General features: G+C 39.1%; 29 non-coding genes across 29 annotated transcripts; all 29 read left to right on the forward strand.

The window, feature by feature from the left end:
* The first annotated feature begins 555 nt into the window (after positions 1–555).
* On the forward strand, positions 556–674 carry LOC141339947 (5S ribosomal RNA). Its single transcript, XR_012356513.1, has one exon. It is a non-coding gene; the product is annotated as a 5S ribosomal RNA (ribosomal RNA).
* Positions 675–1,475: 801 nt separating this feature from the next.
* LOC141339734 (5S ribosomal RNA) lies at positions 1,476–1,594 on the forward strand. Its single transcript, XR_012356309.1, has one exon. It is a non-coding gene; the product is annotated as a 5S ribosomal RNA (ribosomal RNA).
* An 83-nt stretch (positions 1,595–1,677) lies between these two features.
* On the forward strand, positions 1,678–1,796 carry LOC141339689 (5S ribosomal RNA). The gene has a single exon (XR_012356267.1). It is a non-coding gene; the product is annotated as a 5S ribosomal RNA (ribosomal RNA).
* An 801-nt stretch (positions 1,797–2,597) lies between these two features.
* Positions 2,598–2,716, forward strand: LOC141339735 (5S ribosomal RNA). Its single transcript, XR_012356310.1, has one exon. It is a non-coding gene; the product is annotated as a 5S ribosomal RNA (ribosomal RNA).
* An 801-nt stretch (positions 2,717–3,517) lies between these two features.
* LOC141339886 (5S ribosomal RNA) lies at positions 3,518–3,636 on the forward strand. Its single transcript, XR_012356455.1, has one exon. It is a non-coding gene; the product is annotated as a 5S ribosomal RNA (ribosomal RNA).
* Positions 3,637–3,720: 84 nt separating this feature from the next.
* On the forward strand, positions 3,721–3,839 carry LOC141339431 (5S ribosomal RNA). The gene has a single exon (XR_012356024.1). It is a non-coding gene; the product is annotated as a 5S ribosomal RNA (ribosomal RNA).
* Positions 3,840–4,640: 801 nt separating this feature from the next.
* LOC141339887 (5S ribosomal RNA) lies at positions 4,641–4,759 on the forward strand. Its single transcript, XR_012356456.1, has one exon. It is a non-coding gene; the product is annotated as a 5S ribosomal RNA (ribosomal RNA).
* An 84-nt stretch (positions 4,760–4,843) lies between these two features.
* On the forward strand, positions 4,844–4,962 carry LOC141339443 (5S ribosomal RNA). The gene has a single exon (XR_012356033.1). It is a non-coding gene; the product is annotated as a 5S ribosomal RNA (ribosomal RNA).
* Positions 4,963–5,763: 801 nt separating this feature from the next.
* Positions 5,764–5,882, forward strand: LOC141339948 (5S ribosomal RNA). Its single transcript, XR_012356514.1, has one exon. It is a non-coding gene; the product is annotated as a 5S ribosomal RNA (ribosomal RNA).
* Positions 5,883–6,683: 801 nt separating this feature from the next.
* Positions 6,684–6,802, forward strand: LOC141339736 (5S ribosomal RNA). The gene has a single exon (XR_012356311.1). It is a non-coding gene; the product is annotated as a 5S ribosomal RNA (ribosomal RNA).
* An 83-nt stretch (positions 6,803–6,885) lies between these two features.
* Positions 6,886–7,004, forward strand: LOC141339690 (5S ribosomal RNA). Its single transcript, XR_012356268.1, has one exon. It is a non-coding gene; the product is annotated as a 5S ribosomal RNA (ribosomal RNA).
* Positions 7,005–7,805: 801 nt separating this feature from the next.
* LOC141339737 (5S ribosomal RNA) lies at positions 7,806–7,924 on the forward strand. The gene has a single exon (XR_012356312.1). It is a non-coding gene; the product is annotated as a 5S ribosomal RNA (ribosomal RNA).
* An 84-nt stretch (positions 7,925–8,008) lies between these two features.
* Positions 8,009–8,127, forward strand: LOC141339727 (5S ribosomal RNA). Its single transcript, XR_012356302.1, has one exon. It is a non-coding gene; the product is annotated as a 5S ribosomal RNA (ribosomal RNA).
* Positions 8,128–8,928: 801 nt separating this feature from the next.
* Positions 8,929–9,047, forward strand: LOC141339738 (5S ribosomal RNA). The gene has a single exon (XR_012356313.1). It is a non-coding gene; the product is annotated as a 5S ribosomal RNA (ribosomal RNA).
* Positions 9,048–9,131: 84 nt separating this feature from the next.
* LOC141339665 (5S ribosomal RNA) lies at positions 9,132–9,250 on the forward strand. Its single transcript, XR_012356244.1, has one exon. It is a non-coding gene; the product is annotated as a 5S ribosomal RNA (ribosomal RNA).
* Positions 9,251–10,051: 801 nt separating this feature from the next.
* LOC141339454 (5S ribosomal RNA) lies at positions 10,052–10,170 on the forward strand. Its single transcript, XR_012356043.1, has one exon. It is a non-coding gene; the product is annotated as a 5S ribosomal RNA (ribosomal RNA).
* An 84-nt stretch (positions 10,171–10,254) lies between these two features.
* On the forward strand, positions 10,255–10,373 carry LOC141339705 (5S ribosomal RNA). The gene has a single exon (XR_012356282.1). It is a non-coding gene; the product is annotated as a 5S ribosomal RNA (ribosomal RNA).
* An 801-nt stretch (positions 10,374–11,174) lies between these two features.
* On the forward strand, positions 11,175–11,293 carry LOC141339342 (5S ribosomal RNA). The gene has a single exon (XR_012355943.1). It is a non-coding gene; the product is annotated as a 5S ribosomal RNA (ribosomal RNA).
* Positions 11,294–11,377: 84 nt separating this feature from the next.
* LOC141339455 (5S ribosomal RNA) lies at positions 11,378–11,496 on the forward strand. Its single transcript, XR_012356044.1, has one exon. It is a non-coding gene; the product is annotated as a 5S ribosomal RNA (ribosomal RNA).
* Positions 11,497–13,884: 2,388 nt separating this feature from the next.
* On the forward strand, positions 13,885–14,003 carry LOC141339456 (5S ribosomal RNA). The gene has a single exon (XR_012356045.1). It is a non-coding gene; the product is annotated as a 5S ribosomal RNA (ribosomal RNA).
* An 84-nt stretch (positions 14,004–14,087) lies between these two features.
* On the forward strand, positions 14,088–14,206 carry LOC141339458 (5S ribosomal RNA). Its single transcript, XR_012356047.1, has one exon. It is a non-coding gene; the product is annotated as a 5S ribosomal RNA (ribosomal RNA).
* Positions 14,207–20,518: 6,312 nt separating this feature from the next.
* On the forward strand, positions 20,519–20,637 carry LOC141339739 (5S ribosomal RNA). The gene has a single exon (XR_012356314.1). It is a non-coding gene; the product is annotated as a 5S ribosomal RNA (ribosomal RNA).
* Positions 20,638–20,721: 84 nt separating this feature from the next.
* On the forward strand, positions 20,722–20,840 carry LOC141339728 (5S ribosomal RNA). Its single transcript, XR_012356303.1, has one exon. It is a non-coding gene; the product is annotated as a 5S ribosomal RNA (ribosomal RNA).
* Positions 20,841–21,641: 801 nt separating this feature from the next.
* On the forward strand, positions 21,642–21,760 carry LOC141339742 (5S ribosomal RNA). Its single transcript, XR_012356316.1, has one exon. It is a non-coding gene; the product is annotated as a 5S ribosomal RNA (ribosomal RNA).
* Positions 21,761–21,844: 84 nt separating this feature from the next.
* On the forward strand, positions 21,845–21,963 carry LOC141339666 (5S ribosomal RNA). The gene has a single exon (XR_012356245.1). It is a non-coding gene; the product is annotated as a 5S ribosomal RNA (ribosomal RNA).
* An 801-nt stretch (positions 21,964–22,764) lies between these two features.
* On the forward strand, positions 22,765–22,883 carry LOC141339459 (5S ribosomal RNA). The gene has a single exon (XR_012356048.1). It is a non-coding gene; the product is annotated as a 5S ribosomal RNA (ribosomal RNA).
* Positions 22,884–22,967: 84 nt separating this feature from the next.
* Positions 22,968–23,086, forward strand: LOC141339717 (5S ribosomal RNA). The gene has a single exon (XR_012356293.1). It is a non-coding gene; the product is annotated as a 5S ribosomal RNA (ribosomal RNA).
* Positions 23,087–23,887: 801 nt separating this feature from the next.
* Positions 23,888–24,006, forward strand: LOC141339344 (5S ribosomal RNA). The gene has a single exon (XR_012355945.1). It is a non-coding gene; the product is annotated as a 5S ribosomal RNA (ribosomal RNA).
* An 84-nt stretch (positions 24,007–24,090) lies between these two features.
* LOC141339460 (5S ribosomal RNA) lies at positions 24,091–24,209 on the forward strand. The gene has a single exon (XR_012356049.1). It is a non-coding gene; the product is annotated as a 5S ribosomal RNA (ribosomal RNA).
* Positions 24,210–26,511: the final 2,302 nt, after the last annotated feature.

The following is a 26,511-nucleotide window of genomic DNA, read 5'->3' on the forward strand; positions in this document are numbered from 1 at the left end:
ACAAAGGACAGTCACCAAACTGTTGGATTGAGGAGTTGCTAATTTTAGAGCTCACCTTTCCATTCACCACCTGCAAACTTTGGATTACACTTTCTGTGGATTGTATATACACTGGTGGACAGTCACATTGGACTTATCAACACACTGGGGTTCTTGGACTGTTTTTAGGGTATGGACAAATGAACTGTATTCTTTTAACAGAGTTTACCTGTTTTTAGGGTATGGACAAATGAACTGTATTCTTTTAACAGAGTTTACCTAGTTTTATCGTGTTGTTTTAAAGTCTTTTATGTGAACCTTGTAAATACACCAAATCTATTTAAACCAATTTTCTTTTATGTCTCATTCTTTTAACCACTAGTCATCTCTCACAGTTAAATCTGACCCCATTTTAGTCTTGTAACTCGGCTGATAAGGCCGATTGATACACTTTTATGGGAGACCGCCTGGGAATACCAGGTGCTGTAAGCTTTTGCCTTTTCTTCACTATTTATATAATATGCTGGCTTTTACGGAGGCTGATCTTTAAATAGCCCACTTTTTGGAGCTGCCCTCGCTTATGGCCATACCGCGCTGAGAGCGCCCGATCTCGTCTGATCTCGGAAGCTAAACAGCGTCGGGCCTGGTTAGTACTTGGATAGGAGACCGCCTGGGAATACCAGGTGCTGTAAGCTTTTGCCTTTTCTTCACTATTTATATAATATGCTGGCTTTTAGAAAGACGTGTTTTACCGCTCTATTTATTACAATCATTTACATGTATTATAGAGTTTTAAGTGTTTTACATGTTTTTTAGGCCATTTTATTACTCTTAACATTTTAAGTGTATGTGTCTTTAATAAATGGATGGTTGGCCTGTCATGTGACTAGACACATGACAGGAAGCAGGAAGTACAACTGTATAAGAGAGCAGCATGACAAACAAAGGACAGTCACCAAACTGTTGGATTGAGGAGTTGCTAATTTTAGAGCTCACCTTTCCATTCACCACCTGCAAACTTTGGATTACACTTTCTGTTGATTGTATATACACTGGTGGACACTCACATTGGACTTATCAACACACTGGGGTTCTTGGACTGTTTTTAGGGTATGGACAAATGAACTGTATTCTTTTAACAGAGTTTACCTGTTTTTAGGGTATGGACAAATGAACTGTATTCTTTTAACAGAGTTTACCTAGTTTTATCGTGTTGTTTTAAAGTCTTTTATGTGAACCTTGTAAATACACCAAATCTATTTAAACCAATTTTCTTTTATGTCTCATTCTTTTAACCACTAGTCATCTCTCACAGTTAAATCTGACCCCATTTTAGTCTTGTAACTCGGCTGATAAGGCCGATTGTTACACTTTTACGGGAGACCGCCTGGGAATACCAGGTGCTGTAAGCTTTTGCCTTTTCTTCACTATTTATATAATATGCTGGCTTTTACGGAGGCTGATCTTTAAATAACCCACTTTTTGGAGCAGCCCTCGCTTATGGCCATATCGCGCTGAGAGCGCCCGATCTCGTCTGATCTCGGAAGCTAAGCAGCGTCGGGCCTGGTTAGTACTTGGATGGGAGACCGCCTGGGAATACCAGGTGCTGTAAGCTTTTGCCTTTTCTTCACCATTTATACAATATGCTGGCTTTTACGGAGGCTGATCTTTAAATAGCCCACTTTTTGGAGCACCCTCGCTTATGGCCATACCGCGCTGAGAGCGCCCGATCTCGTCTGATCTCGGAAGCTAAGCAGCGTCGGGCCTGGTTAGTACTTGGATGGGAGACCGCCTGGGAATATCAGGTGCTATAAGCTTTTGCCTTTTCTTCACTATTTATATAATATGCTGGCTTTTAGAAAGACGTGTTTTACCGCTCTATTTATTACAATCATTTACATGTATTATAGAGTTTTAAGTGTTTTACATGTTTTTTAGGCCATTTTATTACTCTTAACATTTTAAGTGTATGTGTCTTTAATAAATGGATGGTTGGCCTGTCATGTGACTAGACACATGACAGGAAGCAGGAAGTACAACTGTATAAGAGAGCAGCATGACAAACAAAGGACAGTCACCAAACTGTTGGATTGAGGAGTTGCTAATTTTAGAGCTCACCTTTCCATTCACCACCTGCAAACTTTGGATTACACTTTCTGTGGATTGTATATACACTGGTGGACACTCACATTGGACTTATCAACACACTGGGGTTCTTGGACTGTTTTTAGGGTATGGACAAATGAACTGTATTCTTTTAACAGAGTTTACCTGTTTTTAGGGTATGGACAAATGAACTGTATTCTTTTAACAGAGTTTACCTAGTTTTATCGTGTTGTTTTAAAGTCTTTTATGTGAACCTTGTAAATACACCAAATCTATTTAAACCAATTTTCTTTTATGTCTCATTCTTTTAACCACTAGTCATCTCTCACAGTTAAATCTGACCCCATTTTAGTCTTGTAACTCGGCTGATAAGGCCGATTGTTACACTTTTACGGGAGACCGCCTGGGAATACCAGGTGCTGTAAGCTTTTGCCTTTTCTTCACTATTTATATAATATGCTGGCTTTTACGGAGGCTGATCTTTAAATAGCCCACTTTTTGGAGCAGCCCTCGCTTATGGCCATATCGCGCTGAGAGCGCCCGATCTCGTCTGATCTCGGAAGCTAAGCAGCGTCGGGCCTGGTTAGTACTTGGATGGGAGACCGCCTGGGAATACCAGGTGCTGTAAGCTTTTGCCTTTTCTTCACCATTTATACAATATGCTGGCTTTTAGAAAGACGTGTTTTACCGCTCTATTTATTACAATCATTTACATGTATTATAGAGTTTTAAGTGTTTTACATGTTTTTTAGGCCATTTTATTACTCTTAACATTTTAAGTGTATGTGTCTTTAATAAATGGATGGTTGGCCTGTCATGTGACTAGACACATGACAGGAAGCAGGAAGTACAACTGTATAAGAGAGCAGCATGACAAACAAAGGACAGTCACCAAACTGTTGGATTGAGGAGTTGCTAATTTTAGAGCTCACCTTTCCATTCACCACCTGCAAACTTTGGATTACACTTTCTGTGGATTGTATATACACTGGTGGACAGTCACATTGGACTTATCAACACACTGGGGTTCTTGGACTGTTTTTAGGGTATGGACAAATGAACTGTATTCTTTTAACAGAGTTTACCTGTTTTTAGGGTATGGACAAATGAACTGTATTCTTTTAACAGAGTTTACCTAGTTTTATCGTGTTGTTTTAAAGTCTTTTATGTGAACCTTGTAAATACACCAAATCTATTTAAACCAATTTTCTTTTATGTCTCATTCTTTTAACCACTAGTCATCTCTCACAGTTAAATCTGACCCCATTTTAGTCTTGTAACTCGGCTGATAAGGCCGATTGTTACACTTTTATGGGAGACCGCCTGGGAATACCAGGTGCTGTAAGCTTTTGCCTTTTCTTCACTATTTATATAATATGCTGGCTTTTACGGAGGCTGATCTTTAAATAGCCCACTTTTTGGAGCAGCCCTCGCTTATTGCCATACCGCGCTGAGAGCGCCCGATCTCTTCTGATCTCGGAAGCTAAGCAGCGTCGGGCCTGGTTAGTACTTGGATGGGAGACCGCCTGGGAATACCAGGTGCTGTAAGCTTTTGCCTTTTCTTCACTATTTATATAATATGCTGGCTTTTACGGAGGCTGATCTTTAAATAGCCCACTTTTTGGAGCAGCCCTCGCTTATGGCCATACCGCGCTGAGAGCGCCCGATCTCGTCTGATCTCGGAAGCTAAGCAGCGTCGGGCCTGGTTAGTACTTGGATGGGAGACCGCCTGGGAATACCAGGTGCTGTAAGCTTTTGCCTTTTCTTCACTATTTATATAATATGCTGGCTTTTAGAAAGACGTGTTTTACCGCTCTATTTATTACAATCATTTACATGTATTATAGAGTTTTAAGTGTTTTACATGTTTTTTAGGCCATTTTATTACTCTTAACATTTTAAGTGTATGTGTCTTTAATAAATGGATGGTTGGCCTGTCATGTGACTAGACACATGACAGGAAGCAGGAAGTACAACTGTATAAGAGAGCAGCATGACAAACAAAGGACAGTCACCAAACTGTTGGATTGAGGAGTTGCTAATTTTAGAGCTCACCTTTCCATTCACCACCTGCAAACTTTGGATTACACTTTCTGTGGATTGTATATACACTGGTGGACAGTCACATTGGACTTATCAACACACTGGGGTTCTTGGACTGTTTTTAGGGTATGGACAAATGAACTGTATTCTTTTAACAGAGTTTACCTGTTTTTAGGGTATGGACAAATGAACTGTATTCTTTTAACAGAGTTTACCTAGTTTTATCGTGTTGTTTTAAAGTCTTTTATGTGAACCTTGTAAATACACCAAATCTATTTAAACCAATTTTCTTTTATGTCTCATTCTTTTAACCACTAGTCATCTCTCACAGTTAAATCTGACCCCATTTTAGTCTTGTAACTCGGCTGATAAGGCCGATTGTTACACTTTTATGGGAGACCGCCTGGGAATACCAGGTGCTGTAAGCTTTTGCCTTTTCTTCACTATTTATATAATATGCTGGCTTTTACGGAGGCTGATCTTTAAATAGCCCACTTTTTGGAGCAGCCCTCGCTTATTGCCATACCGCGCTGAGAGCGCCCGATCTCTTCTGATCTCGGAAGCTAAGCAGCGTCGGGCCTGGTTAGTACTTGGATGGGAGACCGCCTGGGAATACCAGGTGCTGTAAGCTTTTGCCTTTTCTTCACTATTTATATAATATGCTGGCTTTTACGGAGGCTGATCTTTAAATAGCCCACTTTTTGGAGCAGCCCTCGCTTATGGCCATACCGCGCTGAGAGCGCCCGATCTCGTCTGATCTCGGAAGCTAAGCAGCGTCGGGCCTGGTTAGTACTTGGATGGGAGACCGCCTGGGAATACCAGGTGCTGTAAGCTTTTGCCTTTTCTTCACTATTTATATAATATGCTGGCTTTTAGAAAGACGTGTTTTACCGCTCTATTTATTACAATCATTTACATGTATTATAGAGTTTTAAGTGTTTTACATGTTTTTTAGGCCATTTTATTACTCTTAACATTTTAAGTGTATGTGTCTTTAATAAATGGATGGTTGGCCTGTCATGTGACTAGACACATGACAGGAAGCAGGAAGTACAACTGTATAAGAGAGCAGCATGACAAACAAAGGACAGTCACCAAACTGTTGGATTGAGGAGTTGCTAATTTTAGAGCTCACCTTTCCATTCACCACCTGCAAACTTTGGATTACACTTTCTGTGGATTGTATATACACTGGTGGACAGTCACATTGGACTTATCAACACACTGGGGTTCTTGGACTGTTTTTAGGGTATGGACAAATGAACTGTATTCTTTTAACAGAGTTTACCTGTTTTTAGGGTATGGACAAATGAACTGTATTCTTTTAACAGAGTTTACCTAGTTTTATCGTGTTGTTTTAAAGTCTTTTATGTGAACCTTGTAAATACACCAAATCTATTTAAACCAATTTTCTTTTATGTCTCATTCTTTTAACCACTAGTCATCTCTCACAGTTAAATCTGACCCCATTTTAGTCTTGTAACTCGGCTGATAAGGCCGATTGATACACTTTTATGGGAGACCGCCTGGGAATACCAGGTGCTGTAAGCTTTTGCCTTTTCTTCACTATTTATATAATATGCTGGCTTTTACGGAGGCTGATCTTTAAATAGCCCACTTTTTGGAGCTGCCCTCGCTTATGGCCATACCGCGCTGAGAGCGCCCGATCTCGTCTGATCTCGGAAGCTAAACAGCGTCGGGCCTGGTTAGTACTTGGATAGGAGACCGCCTGGGAATACCAGGTGCTGTAAGCTTTTGCCTTTTCTTCACTATTTATATAATATGCTGGCTTTTAGAAAGACGTGTTTTACCGCTCTATTTATTACAATCATTTACATGTATTATAGAGTTTTAAGTGTTTTACATGTTTTTTAGGCCATTTTATTACTCTTAACATTTTAAGTGTATGTGTCTTTAATAAATGGATGGTTGGCCTGTCATGTGACTAGACACATGACAGGAAGCAGGAAGTACAACTGTATAAGAGAGCAGCATGACAAACAAAGGACAGTCACCAAACTGTTGGATTGAGGAGTTGCTAATTTTAGAGCTCACCTTTCCATTCACCACCTGCAAACTTTGGATTACACTTTCTGTTGATTGTATATACACTGGTGGACACTCACATTGGACTTATCAACACACTGGGGTTCTTGGACTGTTTTTAGGGTATGGACAAATGAACTGTATTCTTTTAACAGAGTTTACCTGTTTTTAGGGTATGGACAAATGAACTGTATTCTTTTAACAGAGTTTACCTAGTTTTATCGTGTTGTTTTAAAGTCTTTTATGTGAACCTTGTAAATACACCAAATCTATTTAAACCAATTTTCTTTTATGTCTCATTCTTTTAACCACTAGTCATCTCTCACAGTTAAATCTGACCCCATTTTAGTCTTGTAACTCGGCTGATAAGGCCGATTGTTACACTTTTACGGGAGACCGCCTGGGAATACCAGGTGCTGTAAGCTTTTGCCTTTTCTTCACTATTTATATAATATGCTGGCTTTTACGGAGGCTGATCTTTAAATAACCCACTTTTTGGAGCAGCCCTCGCTTATGGCCATATCGCGCTGAGAGCGCCCGATCTCGTCTGATCTCGGAAGCTAAGCAGCGTCGGGCCTGGTTAGTACTTGGATGGGAGACCGCCTGGGAATACCAGGTGCTGTAAGCTTTTGCCTTTTCTTCACCATTTATACAATATGCTGGCTTTTACGGAGGCTGATCTTTAAATAGCCCACTTTTTGGAGCACCCTCGCTTATGGCCATACCGCGCTGAGAGCGCCCGATCTCGTCTGATCTCGGAAGCTAAGCAGCGTCGGGCCTGGTTAGTACTTGGATGGGAGACCGCCTGGGAATATCAGGTGCTATAAGCTTTTGCCTTTTCTTCACTATTTATATAATATGCTGGCTTTTAGAAAGACGTGTTTTACCGCTCTATTTATTACAATCATTTACATGTATTATAGAGTTTTAAGTGTTTTACATGTTTTTTAGGCCATTTTATTACTCTTAACATTTTCAGTGTATGTGTCTTTAATAAATGGATGGTTGGCCTGTCATGTGACTAGACACATGACAGGAAGCAGGAAGTACAACTGTATAAGAGAGCAGCATGACAAACAAAGGACAGTCACCAAACTGTTGGATTGAGGAGTTGCTAATTTTAGAGCTCACCTTTCCATTCACCACCTGCAAACTTTGGATTACACTTTCTGTGGATTGTATATACACTGGTGGACACTCACATTGGACTTATCAACACACTGGGGTTCTTGGACTGTTTTTAGGGTATGGACAAATGAACTGTATTCTTTTAACAGAGTTTACCTGTTTTTAGGGTATGGACAAATGAACTGTATTCTTTTAACAGAGTTTACCTAGTTTTATCGTGTTGTTTTAAAGTCTTTTATGTGAACCTTGTAAATACACCAAATCTATTTAAACCAATTTTCTTTTATGTCTCATTCTTTTAACCACTAGTCATCTCTCACAGTTAAATCTGACCCCATTTTAGTCTTGTAACTCGGCTGATAAGGCCGATTGTTACACTTTTACGGGAGACCGCCTGGGAATACCAGGTGCTGTAAGCTTTTGCCTTTTCTTCACTATTTATATAATATGCTGGCTTTTACGGAGGCTGATCTTTAAATAGCCCACTTTTTGGAGCAGCCCTCGCTTATGGCCATATCGCGCTGAGAGCGCCCGATCTCGTCTGATCTCGGAAGCTAAGCAGCGTCGGGCCTGGTTAGTACTTGGATGGGAGACCGCCTGGGAATACCAGGTGCTGTAAGCTTTTGCCTTTTCTTCACCATTTATACAATATGCTGGCTTTTACGGAGGCTGATCTTTAAATAGCCCACTTTTTGGAGCAGCCCTCGCTTATGGCCATACCGCGCTGAGAGCGCCCGATCTCGTCTGATCTCGGAAGCTAAGCAGCGTCGGGCCTGGTTAGTACTTGGATGGGAGACCGCTTGGGAATATCAGGTGCTATAAGCTCTTGCCTTTTCTTCACTATTTATATAATATGCTGGCTTTTAGAAAGACGTGTTTTACCGCTCTATTTATTACAATCATTTACATGTATTATAGAGTTTTAAGTGTTTTACATGTTTTTTAGGCCATTTTATTACTCTTAACATTTTAAGTGTATGTGTCTTTAATAAATGGATGGTTGGCCTGTCATGTGACTAGACACATGACAGGAAGCAGGAAGTACAACTGTATAAGAGAGCAGCATGACAAACAAAGGACAGTCACCAAACTGTTGGATTGAGGAGTTGCTAATTTTAGAGCTCACCTTTCCATTCACCACCTGCAAACTTTGGATTACACTTTCTGTGGATTGTATATACACTGGTGGACACTCACATTGGACTTATCAACACACTGGGGTTCTTGGACTGTTTTTAGGGTATGGACAAATGAACTGTATTCTTTTAACAGAGTTTACCTGTTTTTAGGGTATGGACAAATGAACTGTATTCTTTTAACAGAGTTTACCTAGTTTTATCGTGTTGTTTTAAAGTCTTTTATGTGAACCTTGTAAATACACCAAATCTATTTAAACCAATTTTCTTTTATGTCTCATTCTTTTAACCACTAGTCATCTCTCACAGTTAAATCTGACCCCATTTTAGTCTTGTAACTCGGCTGATAAGGCCGATTGTTACACTTTTACGGGAGACCGCCTGGGAATACCAGGTGCTGTAAGCTTTTGCCTTTTCTTCACTATTTATATAATATGCTGGCTTTTACGGAGGCTGATCTTTAAATAGCCCACTTTTTGGAGCAGCCCTCGCTTATGGCCATATCGCGCTGAGAGCGCCCGATCTCGTCTGATCTCGGAAGCTAAGCAGCGTCGGGCCTGGTTAGTACTTGGATGGGAGACCGCCTGGGAATACCAGGTGCTGTAAGCTTTTGCCTTTTCTTCACCATTTATACAATATGCTGGCTTTTACGGAGGCTGATCTTTAAATAGCCCACTTTTTGGAGCAGCCCTCGCTTATGGCCATACCGCGCTGAGAGCGCCCGATCTCGTCTGATCTCGGAAGCTAAGCAGCGTCGGGCCTGGTTAGTACTTGGATGGGAGACCGCCTGGGAATATCAGGTGCTGTAAGCTTTTGCCTTTTCTTCACTATTTATATAATATGCTGGCTTTTAGAAAGACGTGTTTTACCGCTCTATTTATTACAATCATTTACATGTATTATAGAGTTTTAAGTGTTTTACATGTTTTTTAGGCCATTTTATTACTCTTAACATTTTAAGTGTATGTGTCTTTAATAAATGGATGGTTGGCCTGTCATGTGACTAGACACATGACAGGAAGCAGGAAGTACAACTGTATAAGAGAGCAGCATGACAAACAAAGGACAGTCACCAAACTGTTGGATTGAGGAGTTGCTAATTTTAGAGCTCACCTTTCCATTCACCACCTGCAAACTTTGGATTACACTTTCTGTGGATTGTATATACACTGGTGGACACTCACATTGGACTTATCAACACACTGGGGTTCTTGGACTGTTTTTAGGGTATGGACAAATGAACTGTATTCTTTTAACAGAGTTTACCTGTTTTTAGGGTATGGACAAATGAACTGTATTCTTTTAACAGAGTTTACCTAGTTTTATCGTGTTGTTTTAAAGTCTTTTATGTGAACCTTGTAAATACACCAAATCTATTTAAACCAATTTTCTTTTATGTCTCATTCTTTTAACCACTAGTCATCTCTCACAGTTAAATCTGACCCCATTTTAGTCTTGTAACTCGGCTGATAAGGCCGATTGTTACACTTTTATGGGAGACCGCCTGGGAATACCAGGTGCTGTAAGCTTTTGCCTTTTCTTCACTATTTATATAATATGCTGGCTTTTACGGAGGCTGATCTTTAAATAGCCCACTTTTTGGAGCAGCCCTCGCTTATGGCCATACCGCGCTGAGAGCGCCCGATCTCGTCTGATCTCGGAAGCTAAGCAGCGTCGGGCCTGGTTAGTACTTGGATGGGAGACCGCCTGGGAATACCAGGTGCTGTAAGCTTTTGCCTTTTCTTCACTATGTATACAATATGCTGGCTTTTACGGAGGCTGATCTTTAAATAGCCCACTTTTTGGAGCAGCCCTTGCTTATGGCCATACCGCGCTGAGAGCGCCCGATCTCGTCTGATCTCGGAAGCTAAGCAGCGTCGGGCCAGGTTAGTACTTGGATGGGAGACCGCCTGGGAATACCAGGTGCTGTAAGCTTTTGCCTTTTCTTCACTATTTATATAATATGCTGGCTTTTAGAAAGACGTGTTTTACCGCTCTATTTATTACAATCATTTACATGTATTATAGAGTTTTAAGTGTTTTACATGTTTTTTAGGCCATTTTATTACTCTTAACATTTTAAGTGTATGTGTCTTTAATAAATGGATGGTTGGCCTGTCATGTGACTAGACACATGACAGGAAGCAGGAAGTACAACTGTATAAGAGAGCAGCATGACAAACAAAGGACAGTCACCAAACTGTTGGATTGAGGAGTTGCTAATTTTAGAGCTCACCTTTCCATTCACCACCTGCAAACTTTGGATTACACTTTCTGTGGATTGTATATACACTGGTGGACACTCACATTGGACTTATCAACACACTGGGGTTCTTGGACTGTTTTTAGGGTATGGACAAATGAACTGTATTCTTTTAACAGAGTTTACCTGTTTTTAGGGTATGGACAAATGAACTGTATTCTTTTAACAGAGTTTACCTAGTTTTATCGTGTTGTTTTAAAGTCTTTTATGTGAACCTTGTAAATACACCAAATCTATTTAAACCAATTTTCTTTTATGTCTCATTCTTTTAACCACTAGTCATCTCTCACAGTTAAATCTGACCCCATTTTAGTCTTGTAACTCGGCTGATAAGGCCGATTGTTACACTTTTATGGGAGACCGCCTGGGAATACCAGGTGCTGTAAGCTTTTGCCTTTTCTTCACTATTTATATAATATGCTGGCTTTTACGGAGGCTGATCTTTAAATAGCCCACTTTTTGGAGCAGCCCTCGCTTATGGCCATACCGCGCTGAGAGCGCCCGATCTCGTCTGATTTCGGAAGCTAAGCAGCGTCGGGCCTGGTTAGTACTTGGATGGGAGACCGCCTGGGAATACCAGGTGCTGTAAACTTTTGCCTTTTCTTCACTATGTATACAATATGCTGGCTTTTACGGAGGCTGATCTTTAAATAGCCCACTTTTTGGAGCATCCCTCGCTTATGGCCATACCGCGCTGAGAGCGCCCGATCTCGTCTGATCTCGGAAGCTAAGCAGCGTCGGGCCTGGTTAGTACTTGGATGGGAGACCGCCTGGGAATACCAGGTGCTGTAAGCTTTTGCCTTTTCTTCACTATTTATATAATATGCTGGCTTTTAGAAAGACGTGTTTTACCGCTCTATTTATTACAATCATTTACATGTATTATAGAGTTTTAAGTGTTTTACATGTTTTTCAGGCCATTTTATTACTCTTAACATTTTAAGTGTATGTGTCTTTAATAAATGGATGGTTGGCCTGTCATGTGACTAGACACAAGACAGGAAGCAGGAAGTACAACTGAAGAGTTTCGTTGCAAAACGAGATATATCCATTTTGAGAAATGTTGGTTATTTGACATTATTATTTAAGACATCAACAGTCAAGTTAATTTACAATTTTTGTACATAAAACTATTACTTGAGCTCAGTGAAGGCCAGAGACACAATATTCTTCAAATCCAGGATATTTTTTATTTAATTGTATGTAGATAAATAGTTCATAAATAAGTCAAAAAACCATGCCAAAATGCAACATACTTATCTTATCATTGTCAAACATCTTAAATTGGTAGAAAAAACAAAAAACAACAAAAAAAAACATCATAAATATATAATATATGGAATAGTATATACAAAAATTGATTAATAATAATAAGATTCTGAGTTAGTTTTGGCCAGAACAACATAACATGACTTTTTTTTTTTTTTTTTTTTTTTTGCAAAACGCTATATATCCACCTTAGGCTATATTCTACTACTGTAATACCATTAAGAAAAGCTAGTGAACCATTTGTGTGTGTGTGTGTGTGTGTGTGTGTGTGTGTGTGTGTATTTTCGAAAACGAAACCTGTAAGATCAGAGCGGGCGGAGACGCGGTGTCACAGTTCTCGTCTCTGTTGCACCGAGTCCGCAACACAAGCTCGCCTCGCCCCGTCATATTTAATGTATTATTTCACTGTAATAATAATAATAATAATAATAATAATAATAATAATAATAATAATAATAATAATAATAATAATTAAAATTAATTATCTAAAAAATAAACTTAGAAATGTAGCCTTGCAGACATCATGTGATGGGGAGGAGCGCAGGACCTCCCTGGCCTTCTTGAAATCAGCGGAGACTCGTTCCCTGCTGCATTCGTTTATTATTGAGAGATGGAGGAGTATTTTATCCCGGTCCACTTTTGTAGCGTTTTTATACATTTTTGTGAAGTTGAAGGCTACATCTTCACATGACAGTTTGTCGGAATGACACAGACCAGCATTACTCGCGCGATGACCACAATACATTTTCGGATGTTTTCCCTCCCCTGAATGCCTTGCCCGTTTGGTCTTCTCCCTTTGATGATTTTCTTTAGATGCCTTCCTCTTTCTCCCAACAGCAGCTGGAATGACCGGCTCCAATCCGTCATCGAAATCCATGACATTAGCTTGACTCTGAAGCTTTGATTCTCTGACTGACAGACAGCTGTTTAACCTACGTGACTGACAGCTCGCCCACAGTATTAACAATTAAATGGTAAACGTTTTTTAGTTAGCCTATTGAATCCTCTTTTTAAAAATACATGTTTTTTGTGTTGATATTATCGTTAAATCTATAAGCAAACTCGGAGCACTTCACCGGCGGTGACTTTCTTCCCAGGGGATGCTGAGCTCGCGCACGTACGGTCATATCGCACTTTGTAAAGAAACTGGTCTGGCGGATATCGCGTTTTGTGAAAAAAATAAATTTTGTAGTAGGCCTAAAATGTACATTCTTAAATTTTATTAATGGCAGCAATTCACACATAGATTAAGGTACATCTGAACAGTGATTTCCAATAATAAAATCCAAATGTCAAAAAATGGCGTTTATCGCGTTTTGCAACCAAACTCTTCAACTGTATAAGAGAGCAGCATGACAAACAAAGGACAGTCACCAAACTGTTGGATTGAGGAGTTGCTAATTTTAGAGCTCACCTTTCCATTCACCACCTGCAAACTTTGGATTACACTTTCTGTGGATTGTATATACACTGGTGGACACTCACATTGGACTTATCAACACACTGGGGTTCTTGGACTGTTTTTAGGGTATGGACAAATGAACTGTATTCTTTTAACAGAGTTTACCTGTTTTTAGGGTATGGACAAATGAACTGTATTCTTTTAACAGAGTTTACCTAGTTTTATCGTGTTGTTTTAAAGTCTTTTATGTGAACCTTGTAAATACACCAAATCTATTTAAACCAATTTTCTTTTATGTCTCATTCTTTTAACCACTAGTCATCTCTCACAGTTAAATCTGACCCCATTTTAGTCTTGTAACTCGGCTGATAAGGCCGATTGTTACACTTTTATGGGAGACCGCCTGGGAATACCAGGTGCTGTAAGCTTTTGCCTTTTCTTCACTATTTATATAATATGCTGGCTTTTACGGAGGCTGATCTTTAAATAGCCCACTTTTTGGAGCAGCCCTCGCTTATGGCCATACCGCGCTGAGAGCGCCCGATCTCGTCTGATCTCGGAAGCTAAGCAGCGTCGGGCCTGGTTAGTACTTGGATGGGAGACCGCCTGGGAATACCAGGTGCTGTAAGCTTTTGCCTTTTCTTCACTATGTATACAATATGCTGGCTTTTACGGAGGCTGATCTTTAAATAGCCCACTTTTTGGAGCAGCCCTCGCTTATGGCCATACCGCGCTGAGAGCGCCCGATCTCGTCTGATCTCGGAAGCTAAGCAGCGTCGGGCCTGGTTAGTACTTGGATGGGAGACCGCCTGGGAATACCAGGTGCTGTAAGCTTTTGCCTTTTCTTCACTATGTATACAATATGCTGGCTTTTACGGAGGCTGATCTTTAAATAGCCCACTTTTTGGAGCAGCCCTCGCTTATGGCCATACTGCGCTGAGCGTGTGCTAGGAGAGTGTGGAAATTTGAGCTGCTTTCTTCAGTGTTGAATTGAAATAAGTACTTTTTCTCATTCTTTTCTACTCCTTCAGCAAGTACTGTTTGTGGGAGGAGTTTTTCTTTTGTTCCTGGAGGTTTTGTTTGTTAATTGAATGGAGCACATGGAAGGAGACAATCGAGTGCGACGACCTGAGCTGACATCTAAAAAGGACAGTGGGAATCGTATCGTGATGGAGGATAAGAAGTTTGACAAGAACTTAACGGTGTGTGTCGAAATTGTTGGGGATGAGAAAATAACGATGATGGAGTTACTCAGAGGAATTAATGAGGTCTGTGGAGCTGTGAATGGATGTCGTTTCAAAGGAGATAAAAGGTATGAGATTACAATGAACCATAGAAAAGGAAAAGAAAGACTGATTGATGGATTTAAAATTAAAAACTGTCAAATCATGGCTAGAGACCTGAGCAATGATGAGCTTGTTGTTTCATTCATGAACCTTCCAGTATATATTACGGATGAGGAAATTCTAGAGAAACTAAATGGATGGGGTGTTAAAGCAACTTCGCCAATCAAGAGGAGGAAATGGCCAGGAACAGAGATCGCAGATGGGACTCGTTTCTGTAAAGTTAAGTTCACTGATACTGTTCAGTCATTACCATATTCAACCAAGTTTGAAACATTGGAGGGTGCGGAGTACTTTAGAGTGATTCATAACAGACAAGTGAAAGTGTGTCGCATCTGTATTCAGCCTGGTCATGTATTGAGAGACTGCCCTGAGTTTACTTGTCACAAGTGTGATAAACAGGGACATTATGCTAGAGAATGCAATGAACTGAGTGATGTACGTTATGGTGACGTGATGGGGGGAACAGACTTGTCCAGTGAGGTAAATGAGGAGGAGAATACGCCCATGCAAGAAGACGCAATGGGGAATACATTTGATGATATAGAAAGTCAGCAACTGCATTCAGGACAGATGGATCACATGAACCAAGCTGAGGTGGGTACTCCCTCCCTCCAGAGAGCTGGATCAGGACTAGCCCAGGGTCTCGTGGACAATAAAGAAAAGGACAGACATGTGGGTAAAACAACCACAGTCAATGAGAACCCGCAATCTTTAGCGTCAGCTAAGACTGCTCTCAAATGTGAAGGAACTGTAAAGATTGTTGTTGATAATGATGACGATAATCATGATGATGCCGATGATGTTGTTGATGATGATGATGATGATGATGATGAAAATGAGGATGATGATTATGATTTGTATGATGATGTGGCATGCGAAAGTCTGCAGCTACTTGTTAGGAAGAAAAGAATGCTGAATGACAAGGGAGAGAAAGGAAACATAAAGAAAAAGAAATAAGGTTTATTTTTTTTTATTTTAACTTCACACCTGCTGCTGCTATGATTAAAATTGCATCCCTAAATGCTAATGGTCTTGGTAACATGTGCAAATTTGAAAAGATATTAATAGCGGTAAAAGCAGATATTTACTGTTTTCAAGAAACAAATTGGGATAGTAATAAAATGAGAGAGGTGAGAAGGAAATGGCATCATCATGTTTTTGTGAGTCATGGCAGTAGTAAGGCTCGTGGAGTGGCTTGCTTGTTTAAAAACAATGCAGTACAAAATGTTAAGCAGGTTTATGCTGATAATGAAGGAAGAGTTCTAATTATAGATTTTGAGTTCCAAAATTGTGTCTTCAAGTTGATTAATGTCTATGCACCAAATAATGAAAAAGATAGGAGGGATTTATTCAAGAAACTAAGAACACTATGCACAGATAACTGTATCTGTGTAGGTGATTTTAACGTTTGGTCCAGTAGAATAGATGTTGCAAATAATATGAGCTATAAAAGAGACTCGTCAAGGGATGAATTAATAAGCTTAATGAATGGTGTAAACCTGGTAGATCTTTGGAGACTGGAAAACCCTGATAAAAGAGAATACTCTCGGAGACAAGTTGTGCTCAATAGTCTAAAGCAAAGCAGAATTGATCTTTGTCTGGTAAGGCAGAACATAGTCCAGTATATTAAAAATATAGCTTATAAGTTTACAACATTCAGTGATCATGCTGTTCTGGAATTTCAAGTGGGTAAAACAATGCAACATAAAGGTGGGGGTGTCTGGTGTTTGAATGCAAGCTTATTAAATGATGTAAATTATAGGATAAAGATCTTGGACTGTATAAAGTCTGGATGGAGGAAAAGTTTAGACTCTGAAAATGCATGTGTAAGATGGGAGAATTTAAAACAGAAAATTAAGATTTTGAGTATTAAGTATGCAAAGGAAAAGAATAGTAGAGAGAGGAGGGATTACAAGGACTTGCAAAAGAGACTTTCTGTAGAACTGGAGGAAATAAATGGTGATCCAAATTGTGATTTGAAAAATTATTTAAAAATTAAAGCAGATTTAAAGAAATATGAAGTAAAAAGATGTAAGGGAGCTATTATAAGAAGCAGGGTAAAACATGCTTTAGAGGGGGAGAAGTGTACATCCTTCTTCTTAAGCATGGAGAAGCAAAAGCAGGGTAGAAACTGTATCACTGAATTAGAAGATGAAAAAGGGAAAAAAGTGAGTGATTTGGTAGGGATATTAGACACTGTTGAATCCTTTTATAAGACACTATTTAGGAAAGAAGGCGTAAATCTAGGAAGTATGGGAAAAGTACTGAGTACAGTTAGTGCTAGATTATCAAAAACTGACAGGATTTTTTGTGATAATGATATCTCTTTGCAGGAAATTAATGAGGCAATCTCTAGTCTGAGTACTAATAAAAGCCCAGGATCAGATGGCCTAACTGGAGATTTTTATAGAGCTTTTAGGGATGCTCTGGCACCAATATTATTAGAGCTATATCAGTATATGGAAGAAAAGCAGGATGTGCCTAAGACAATGGTGGCGGGGGTGCTAAGTATTTTATTCAAAAACAAGGGGAGTAGATTAAAATTAGAAAACTATAGACCAATTAGCCTCTTAAATACTGATTATAAGGTATTGGCAAAAATTCTAGCCAATAGGCTAAAAAAAGTGATAGGGAGTATTGTTGCCCCAACGCAGGCTTACAGTATACCTGGAAGAGATATTGCTGATATTATAAGTACAATTAGAGATGTGGTATTTTATATGAAGAAAGAAGGAGGCATTCTGTTAAGTTTAGATTTAAATAAAGCTTTTGATAGGGTGGAGCACCAATTTTTGGAGAAAACTTTGGAAACGTTTGGTTTTGGTGGTAGATTTAGAACATGGATAAGGTTGCTGTATAATAGTGCACATAGTGTGGTAAAGTGTAATGGTGTCTTAACTGATGATTTTATAATTGAGAGGTCCATAAGGCAGGGTTGCCCTTTGTCTGCTTTGCTATACTGTATTACAGTTGAACCACTCGCAACTCTAATAAAAGCGGATAAAGAGCTGAAGCCAATTAATTTTGCAGGTGATGGGGTCAGTTTAATTCATCAGTATGCGGATGACACTACGTTCACTGTGAGGGACATGGATGACATAAAGAGGATAATGGAGCACATGAATACATATGGTGGTGCTGCAGGGGCAAAAATAAATGTAGAGAAGTCGGAAATTATGTTCTTTGGGGAAAATAAAATATTTGACTGTGGTACCCCTTTTAAAATTGTGGATGATTATATTAGAGTTTTGGGGGTAAATATAGGTTTGGAAGAAAGTAAGGCTAGGGATGTATCTTGGTCGATAATCCTACAGAAAATAAAGCAAACTGTGAACTATTGGAAATTAAGAAGCCTCACACTAAAAGGGAAAGTGACTGTTATCAATATGTTGTTAATGTCAAGATTCGTTCATACATTGAGTGTGTTAGACATGCCAGAGTGGGTCTTGAGAGAGGCAAACTCTATTGTAGTAGATTTCTTGTGGGGTGGGAAAAACGTGAGGATCTCAAAAAAGGTATTAATGGCAGATAACAAGGATGGGGGCTTAAAATTGTTGGACTTGGACACGAGGAGGAAGGCATTAAGGCTTAAAATTGTTAAGAAATATATATATAGCAAAGAAACTTATGGATGGAAATATTGTATGAGGGATTGTTTGGCGAAATTTGGGTCTTGTAGTCAAAGTAATCTGTTCATGTGTTTAAAAGAGTCTATGATAAAAGATGTACCTCAGTTCTATAAAGAAGTATTCCAAGCTTGGGTTAAATTTTTGCCACAAGTGCATTATAGGTGTAATATGCCTGAATTAGTACTAAATCAACCCGTGTTTTTGAATCCTAAAATAACAGATAAGGGACACATGCTGGAAAATAAAGGTTTTATGAAAGTTGGTCTATATCTGATAAAGGATTATGTTTATGAAGTAATTCCAGGTTTTCTGCCCCCCCAGGCAATCCTGGACATGGTAATGGAAGAGAATGAAAATATGAGGAAAAGTACTGTGATTAATGTTTTTGAGAAAATTAAGAGTTGTATTCCTAAGGACTGGATTACCTTGATAGACAAACAAGAGGTGAAAACAAATGAGTACAAGTTTCCCGAAATGTATATTGAACGGGGTGATTGTAAGGTAGAACTGTCAAAGGTTTTGTTGAAAGAGTTTTATTGGATTATCTTGAAAAAAGAAATTAAAAAACCTGCCGCAGAAATTTATTGGAGAAATATATACTCAGGGATAAAGCCGGTAATGTTGTGGAAGAACCTAAATATTAGATATAACTCAATAGAATGTCAACAGAATGATTTTATATTGCGACATAATAGAGTATATACAAAAGAGGTTTTGCATCAGATTGACAAAAATATTGCGAGAGAATGTGATGTATGTGATAGGGAAGTTGAGACCTTAATGCATTTATATATACAATGTAAAGGCCTGAAAGAATATCATGAATTATTAAAGCTTTGCGTAAGGAAGAATTGGGAGGATATAAATTTTGTGGATGAAGAGTGGAGTAAGTTATTTTTGTTTGGCATGGTGAAAGAAAGGAATGTAAAAGGAAATGTGCTTCTCTTAAATATGATGTTAAGCCATGCAAGGTATGCAGTACGATTAAGGAGAAATATAGCTTATTTTGACAAAAGAAAAGAAAATGTTTGGTCTATTTTCAAGGTCTTAATAAAACAACATATGAAGATGATTAAGACTTATATGGATGCTGAATTTTGTAAGACTTTTGTTGATGGAAGCACATTTATCTCTGTTACAGCATTGAATGCTTTGATGTTTAATTTCTGAAAAAGTGTAAATGAGGGAATGCTGAATGTTCTAATGGTGAAATTTATTATGTACTTATTGTAAATGTGGAAATTATTTTATAATAAAAAAAAAAAAAAAAAAAAAGCGCCCGATCTCGTCTGATCTCGGAAGCTAAGCAGCGTCGGGCCAGGTTAGTACTTGGATGGGAGACCGCCTGGGAATACCAGGTGCTGTAAGCTTTTGCCTTTTCTTCACTATTTATATAATATGCTGGCTTTTAGAAAGACGTGTTTTACCGCTCTATTTATTACAATCATTTACATGTATTATAGAGTTTTAAGTGTTTTACATGTTTTTTAGGCCATTTTATTACTCTTAACATTTTAAGTGTATGTGTCTTTAATAAATGGATGGTTGGCCTGTCATGTGACTAGACACATGACAGGAAGCAGGAAGTACAACTGTATAAGAGAGCAGCATGACAAACAAAGGACAGTCACCAAACTGTTGGATTGAGGAGTTGCTAATTTTAGAGCTCACCTTTCCATTCACCAACTGCAAACTTTGGATTACACTTTCTGTGGATTGTATATACACTGGTGGACACTCACATTGGACTTATCAACACACTGGGGTTCTTGGACTGTTTTTAGGGTATGGACAAATGAACTGTATTCTTTTAACAGAGTTTACCTGTTTTTAGGGTATGGACAAATGAACTGTATTCTTTTAACAGAGTTTACCTAGTTTTATCGTGTTGTTTTAAAGTCTTTTATGTGAACCTTGTAAATATACCAAATCTATTTAAACCAATTTTCTTTTATGTCTCATTCTTTTAACCACTAGTCATCTCTCACAGTTAAATCTGACCCCATTTTAGTCTTGTAACTCGGCTGATAAGGCCGATTGTTACACTTTTACGGGAGACCGCCTGGGAATACCAGGTGCTGTAAGCTTTTGCCTTTTCTTCACTATTTATATAATATGCTGGCTTTTACGGAGGCTGATCTTTAAATAGCCCACTTTTTGGAGCAGCCCTCGCTTATGGCCATATCGCGCTGAGAGCGCCCGATCTCGTCTGATCTCGGAAGCTAAGCAGCGTCGGGCCTGGTTAGTACTTGGATGGGAGACCGCCTGGGAATACCAGGTGCTGTAAGCTTTTGCCTTTTCTTCACCATTTATACAATATGCTGGCTTTTACGGAGGCTGATCTTTAAATAGCCCACTTTTTGGAGCAGCCCTCGCTTATGGCCATACCGCGCTGAGAGCGCCCGATCTCGTCTGATCTCGGAAGCTAAGCAGCGTCGGGCCTGGTTAGTACTTGGATGGGAGACCGCTTGGGAATATCAGGTGCTATAAGCTTTTGCCTTTTCTTCACTATTTATATAATATGCTGGCTTTTAGAAAGACGTGTTTTACCGCTCTATTTATTACAATCATTTACATGTATTATAGAGTTTTAAGTGTTTTACATGTTTTTTAGGCCATTTTATTACTCTTAACATTTTAAGTGTATGTGTCTTTAATAAATGGATGGTTGGCCTGTCATGTGACTAGACACATGACAGGAAGCAGGAAGTACAACTGTATAAGAGAGCAGCATGACAAACAAAGGACAGTCACCAAACTGTTGGATTGAGGAGTTGCTAATTTTAGAGCTCACCTTTCCATTCACCACCTGCAAACTTTGGATTACACTTTCTGTGGATTGTATATACACTGGTGGACACTCACATTGGACTTATCAACACACTGGGGTTCTTGGACTGTTTTTAGGGTATGGACAAATGAACTGTATTCTTTTAACAGAGTTTACCTGTTTTTAGGGTATGGACAAATGAACTGTATTCTTTTAACAGAGTTTACCTAGTTTTATCGTGTTGTTTTAAAGTCTTTTATGTGAACCTTGTAAATACACCAAATCTATTTAAACCAATTTTCTTTTATGTCTCATTCTTTTAACCACTAGTCATCTCTCACAGTTAAATCTGACCCCATTTTAGTCTTGTAACTCGGCTGATAAGGCCGATTGTTACACTTTTACGGGAGACCGCCTGGGAATACCAGGTGCTGTAAGCTTTTGCCTTTTCTTCACTATTTATATAATATGCTGGCTTTTACGGAGGCTGATCTTTAAATAGCCCACTTTTTGGAGCAGCCCTCGCTTATGGCCATATCGCGCTGAGAGCGCCCGATCTCGTCTGATCTCGGAAGCTAAGCAGCGTCGGGCCTGGTTAGTACTTGGATGGGAGACCGCCTGGGAATACCAGGTGCTGTAAGCTTTTGCCTTTTCTTCACCATTTATACAATATGCTGGCTTTTACGGAGGCTGATCTTTAAATAGCCCACTTTTTGGAGCAGCCCTCGCTTATGGCCATACCGCGCTGAGAGCGCCCGATCTCGTCTGATCTCGGAAGCTAAGCAGCGTCGGGCCTGGTTAGTACTTGGATGGGAGACCGCCTGGGAATATCAGGTGCTGTAAGCTTTTGCCTTTTCTTCACTATTTATATAATATGCTGGCTTTTAGAAAGACGTGTTTTACCGCTCTATTTATTACAATCATTTACATGTATTATAGAGTTTTAAGTGTTTTACATGTTTTTTAGGCCATTTTATTACTCTTAACATTTTAAGTGTATGTGTCTTTAATAAATGGATGGTTGGCCTGTCATGTGACTAGACACATGACAGGAAGCAGGAAGTACAACTGTATAAGAGAGCAGCATGACAAACAAAGGACAGTCACCAAACTGTTGGATTGAGGAGTTGCTAATTTTAGAGCTCACCTTTCCATTCACCACCTGCAAACTTTGGATTACACTTTCTGTGGATTGTATATACACTGGTGGACACTCACATTGGACTTATCAACACACTGGGGTTCTTGGACTGTTTTTAGGGTATGGACAAATGAACTGTATTCTTTTAACAGAGTTTACCTGTTTTTAGGGTATGGACAAATGAACTGTATTCTTTTAACAGAGTTTACCTAGTTTTATCGTGTTGTTTTAAAGTCTTTTATGTGAACCTTGTAAATACACCAAATCTATTTAAACCAATTTTCTTTTATGTCTCATTCTTTTAACCACTAGTCATCTCTCACAGTTAAATCTGACCCCATTTTAGTCTTGTAACTCGGCTGATAAGGCCGATTGTTACACTTTTATGGGAGACCGCCTGGGAATACCAGGTGCTGTAAGCTTTTGCCTTTTCTTCACTATTTATATAATATGCTGGCTTTTACGGAGGCTGATCTTTAAATAGCCCACTTTTTGGAGCAGCCCTCGCTTATGGCCATACCGCGCTGAGAGCGCCCGATCTCGTCTGATCTCGGAAGCTAAGCAGCGTCGGGCCTGGTTAGTACTTGGATGGGAGACCGCCTGGGAATACCAGGTGCTGTAAGCTTTTGCCTTTTCTTCACTATGTATACAATATGCTGGCTTTTACGGAGGCTGATCTTTAAATAGCCCACTTTTTGGAGCAGCCCTTGCTTATGGCCATACCGCGCTGAGAGCGCCCGATCTCGTCTGATCTCGGAAGCTAAGCAGCGTCGGGCCAGGTTAGTACTTGGATGGGAGACCGCCTGGGAATACCAGGTGCTGTAAGCTTTTGCCTTTTCTTCACTATTTATATAATATGCTGGCTTTTAGAAAGACGTGTTTTACCGCTCTATTTATTACAATCATTTACATGTATTATAGAGTTTTAAGTGTTTTACATGTTTTTTAGGCCATTTTATTACTCTTAACATTTTAAGTGTATGTGTCTTTAATAAATGGATGGTTGGCCTGTCATGTGACTAGACACATGACAGGAAGCAGGAAGTACAACTGTATAAGAGAGCAGCATGACAAACAAAGGACAGTCACCAAACTGTTGGATTGAGGAGTTGCTAATTTTAGAGCTCACCTTTCCATTCACCACCTGCAAACTTTGGATTACACTTTCTGTGGATTGTATATACACTGGTGGACACTCACATTGGACTTATCAACACACTGGGGTTCTTGGACTGTTTTTAGGGTATGGACAAATGAACTGTATTCTTTTAACAGAGTTTACCTGTTTTTAGGGTATGGACAAATGAACTGTATTCTTTTAACAGAGTTTACCTAGTTTTATCGTGTTGTTTTAAAGTCTTTTATGTGAACCTTGTAAATACACCAAATCTATTTAAACCAATTTTCTTTTATGTCTCATTCTTTTAACCACTAGTCATCTCTCACAGTTAAATCTGACCCCATTTTAGTCTTGTAACTCGGCTGATAAGGCCGATTGTTACACTTTTATGGGAGACCGCCTGGGAATACCAGGTGCTGTAAGCTTTTGCCTTTTCTTCACTATTTATATAATATGCTGGCTTTTACGGAGGCTGATCTTTAAATAGCCCACTTTTTGGAGCAGCCCTCGCTTATGGCCATACCGCGCTGAGAGCGCCCGATCTCGTCTGATTTCGGAAGCTAAGCAGCGTCGGGCCTGGTTAGTACTTGGATGGGAGACCGCCTGGGAATACCAGGTGCTGTAAACTTTTGCCTTTTCTTCACTATGTATACAATATGCTGGCTTTTACGGAGGCTGATCTTTAAATAGCCCACTTTTTGGAGCATCCCTCGCTTATGGCCATACCGCGCTGAGAGCGCCCGATCTCGTCTGATCTCGGAAGCTAAGCAGCGTCGGGCCTGGTTAGTACTTGGATGGGAGACCGCCTGGGAATACCAGGTGCTGTAAGCTTTTGCCTTTTCTTCACTATTTATATAATATGCTGGCTTTTAGAAAGACGTGTTTTACCGCTCTATTTATTACAATCATTTACATGTATTATAGAGTTTTAAGTGTTTTACATGTTTTTCAGGCCATTTTATTACTCTTAACATTTTAAGTGTATGTGTCTTTAATAAATGGATGGTTGGCCTGTCATGTGACTAGACACAAGACAGGAAGCAGGAAGTACAACTGAAGAGTTTCGTTGCAAAACGAGATATATCCATTTTGAGAAATGTTGGTTATTTGACATTATTATTTAAGACATCAACAGTCAAGTTAATTTACAATTTTTGTACATAAAACTATTACTTGAGCTCAGTGAAGGCCAGAGACACAATATTCTTCAAATCCAGGATATTTTTTATTTAATTGTATGTAGATAAATAGTTCATAAATAAGTCAAAAAACCATGCCAAAATGCAACATACTTATCTTATCATTGTCAAACATCTTAAATTGGTAGAAAAAACAAAAAACAACAAAAAAAAACATCATAAATATATAATATATGGAATAGTATATACAAAAATTGATTAATAATAATAAGATTCTGAGTTAGTTTTGGCCAGAACAACATAACATGACTTTTTTTTTTTTTTTTTTTTTTTTGCAAAACGCTATATATCCACCTTAGGCTATATTCTACTACTGTAATACCATTAAGAAAAGCTAGTGAACCATTTGTGTGTGTGTGTGTGTGTGTGTGTGTGTGTGTGTGTGTATTTTCGAAAACGAAACCTGTAAGATCAGAGCGGGCGGAGACGCGGTGTCACAGTTCTCGTCTCTGTTGCACCGAGTCCGCAACACAAGCTCGCCTCGCCCCGTCATATTTAATGTATTATTTCACTGTAATAATAATAATAATAATAATAATAATAATAATAATAATAATAATAATAATAATAATAATAATTAAAATTAATTATCTAAAAAATAAACTTAGAAATGTAGCCTTGCAGACATCATGTGATGGGGAGGAGCGCAGGACCTCCCTGGCCTTCTTGAAATCAGCGGAGACTCGTTCCCTGCTGCATTCGTTTATTATTGAGAGATGGAGGAGTATTTTATCCCGGTCCACTTTTGTAGCGTTTTTATACATTTTTGTGAAGTTGAAGGCTACATCTTCACATGACAGTTTGTCGGAATGACACAGACCAGCATTACTCGCGCGATGACCACAATACATTTTCGGATGTTTTCCCTCCCCTGAATGCCTTGCCCGTTTGGTCTTCTCCCTTTGATGATTTTCTTTAGATGCCTTCCTCTTTCTCCCAACAGCAGCTGGAATGACCGGCTCCAATCCGTCATCGAAATCCATGACATTAGCTTGACTCTGAAGCTTTGATTCTCTGACTGACAGACAGCTGTTTAACCTACGTGACTGACAGCTCGCCCACAGTATTAACAATTAAATGGTAAACGTTTTTTAGTTAGCCTATTGAATCCTCTTTTTAAAAATACATGTTTTTTGTGTTGATATTATCGTTAAATCTATAAGCAAACTCGGAGCACTTCACCGGCGGTGACTTTCTTCCCAGGGGATGCTGAGCTCGCGCACGTACGGTCATATCGCACTTTGTAAAGAAACTGGTCTGGCGGATATCGCGTTTTGTGAAAAAAATAAATTTTGTAGTAGGCCTAAAATGTACATTCTTAAATTTTATTAATGGCAGCAATTCACACATAGATTAAGGTACATCTGAACAGTGATTTCCAATAATAAAATCCAAATGTCAAAAAATGGCGTTTATCGCGTTTTGCAACCAAACTCTTCAACTGTATAAGAGAGCAGCATGACAAACAAAGGACAGTCACCAAACTGTTGGATTGAGGAGTTGCTAATTTTAGAGCTCACCTTTCCATTCACCACCTGCAAACTTTGGATTACACTTTCTGTGGATTGTATATACACTGGTGGACACTCACATTGGACTTATCAACACACTGGGGTTCTTGGACTGTTTTTAGGGTATGGACAAATGAACTGTATTCTTTTAACAGAGTTTACCTGTTTTTAGGGTATGGACAAATGAACTGTATTCTTTTAACAGAGTTTACCTAGTTTTATCGTGTTGTTTTAAAGTCTTTTATGTGAACCTTGTAAATACACCAAATCTATTTAAACCAATTTTCTTTTATGTCTCATTCTTTTAACCACTAGTCATCTCTCACAGTTAAATCTGACCCCATTTTAGTCTTGTAACTCGGCTGATAAGGCCGATTGTTACACTTTTATGGGAGACCGCCTGGGAATACCAGGTGCTGTAAG

Source organism: Garra rufa, chromosome 7 (genome assembly GCF_049309525.1).
Source record: "Garra rufa chromosome 7, GarRuf1.0, whole genome shotgun sequence".
Classification (NCBI taxonomy): Eukaryota; Metazoa; Chordata; class Actinopteri; order Cypriniformes; family Cyprinidae; genus Garra; species Garra rufa.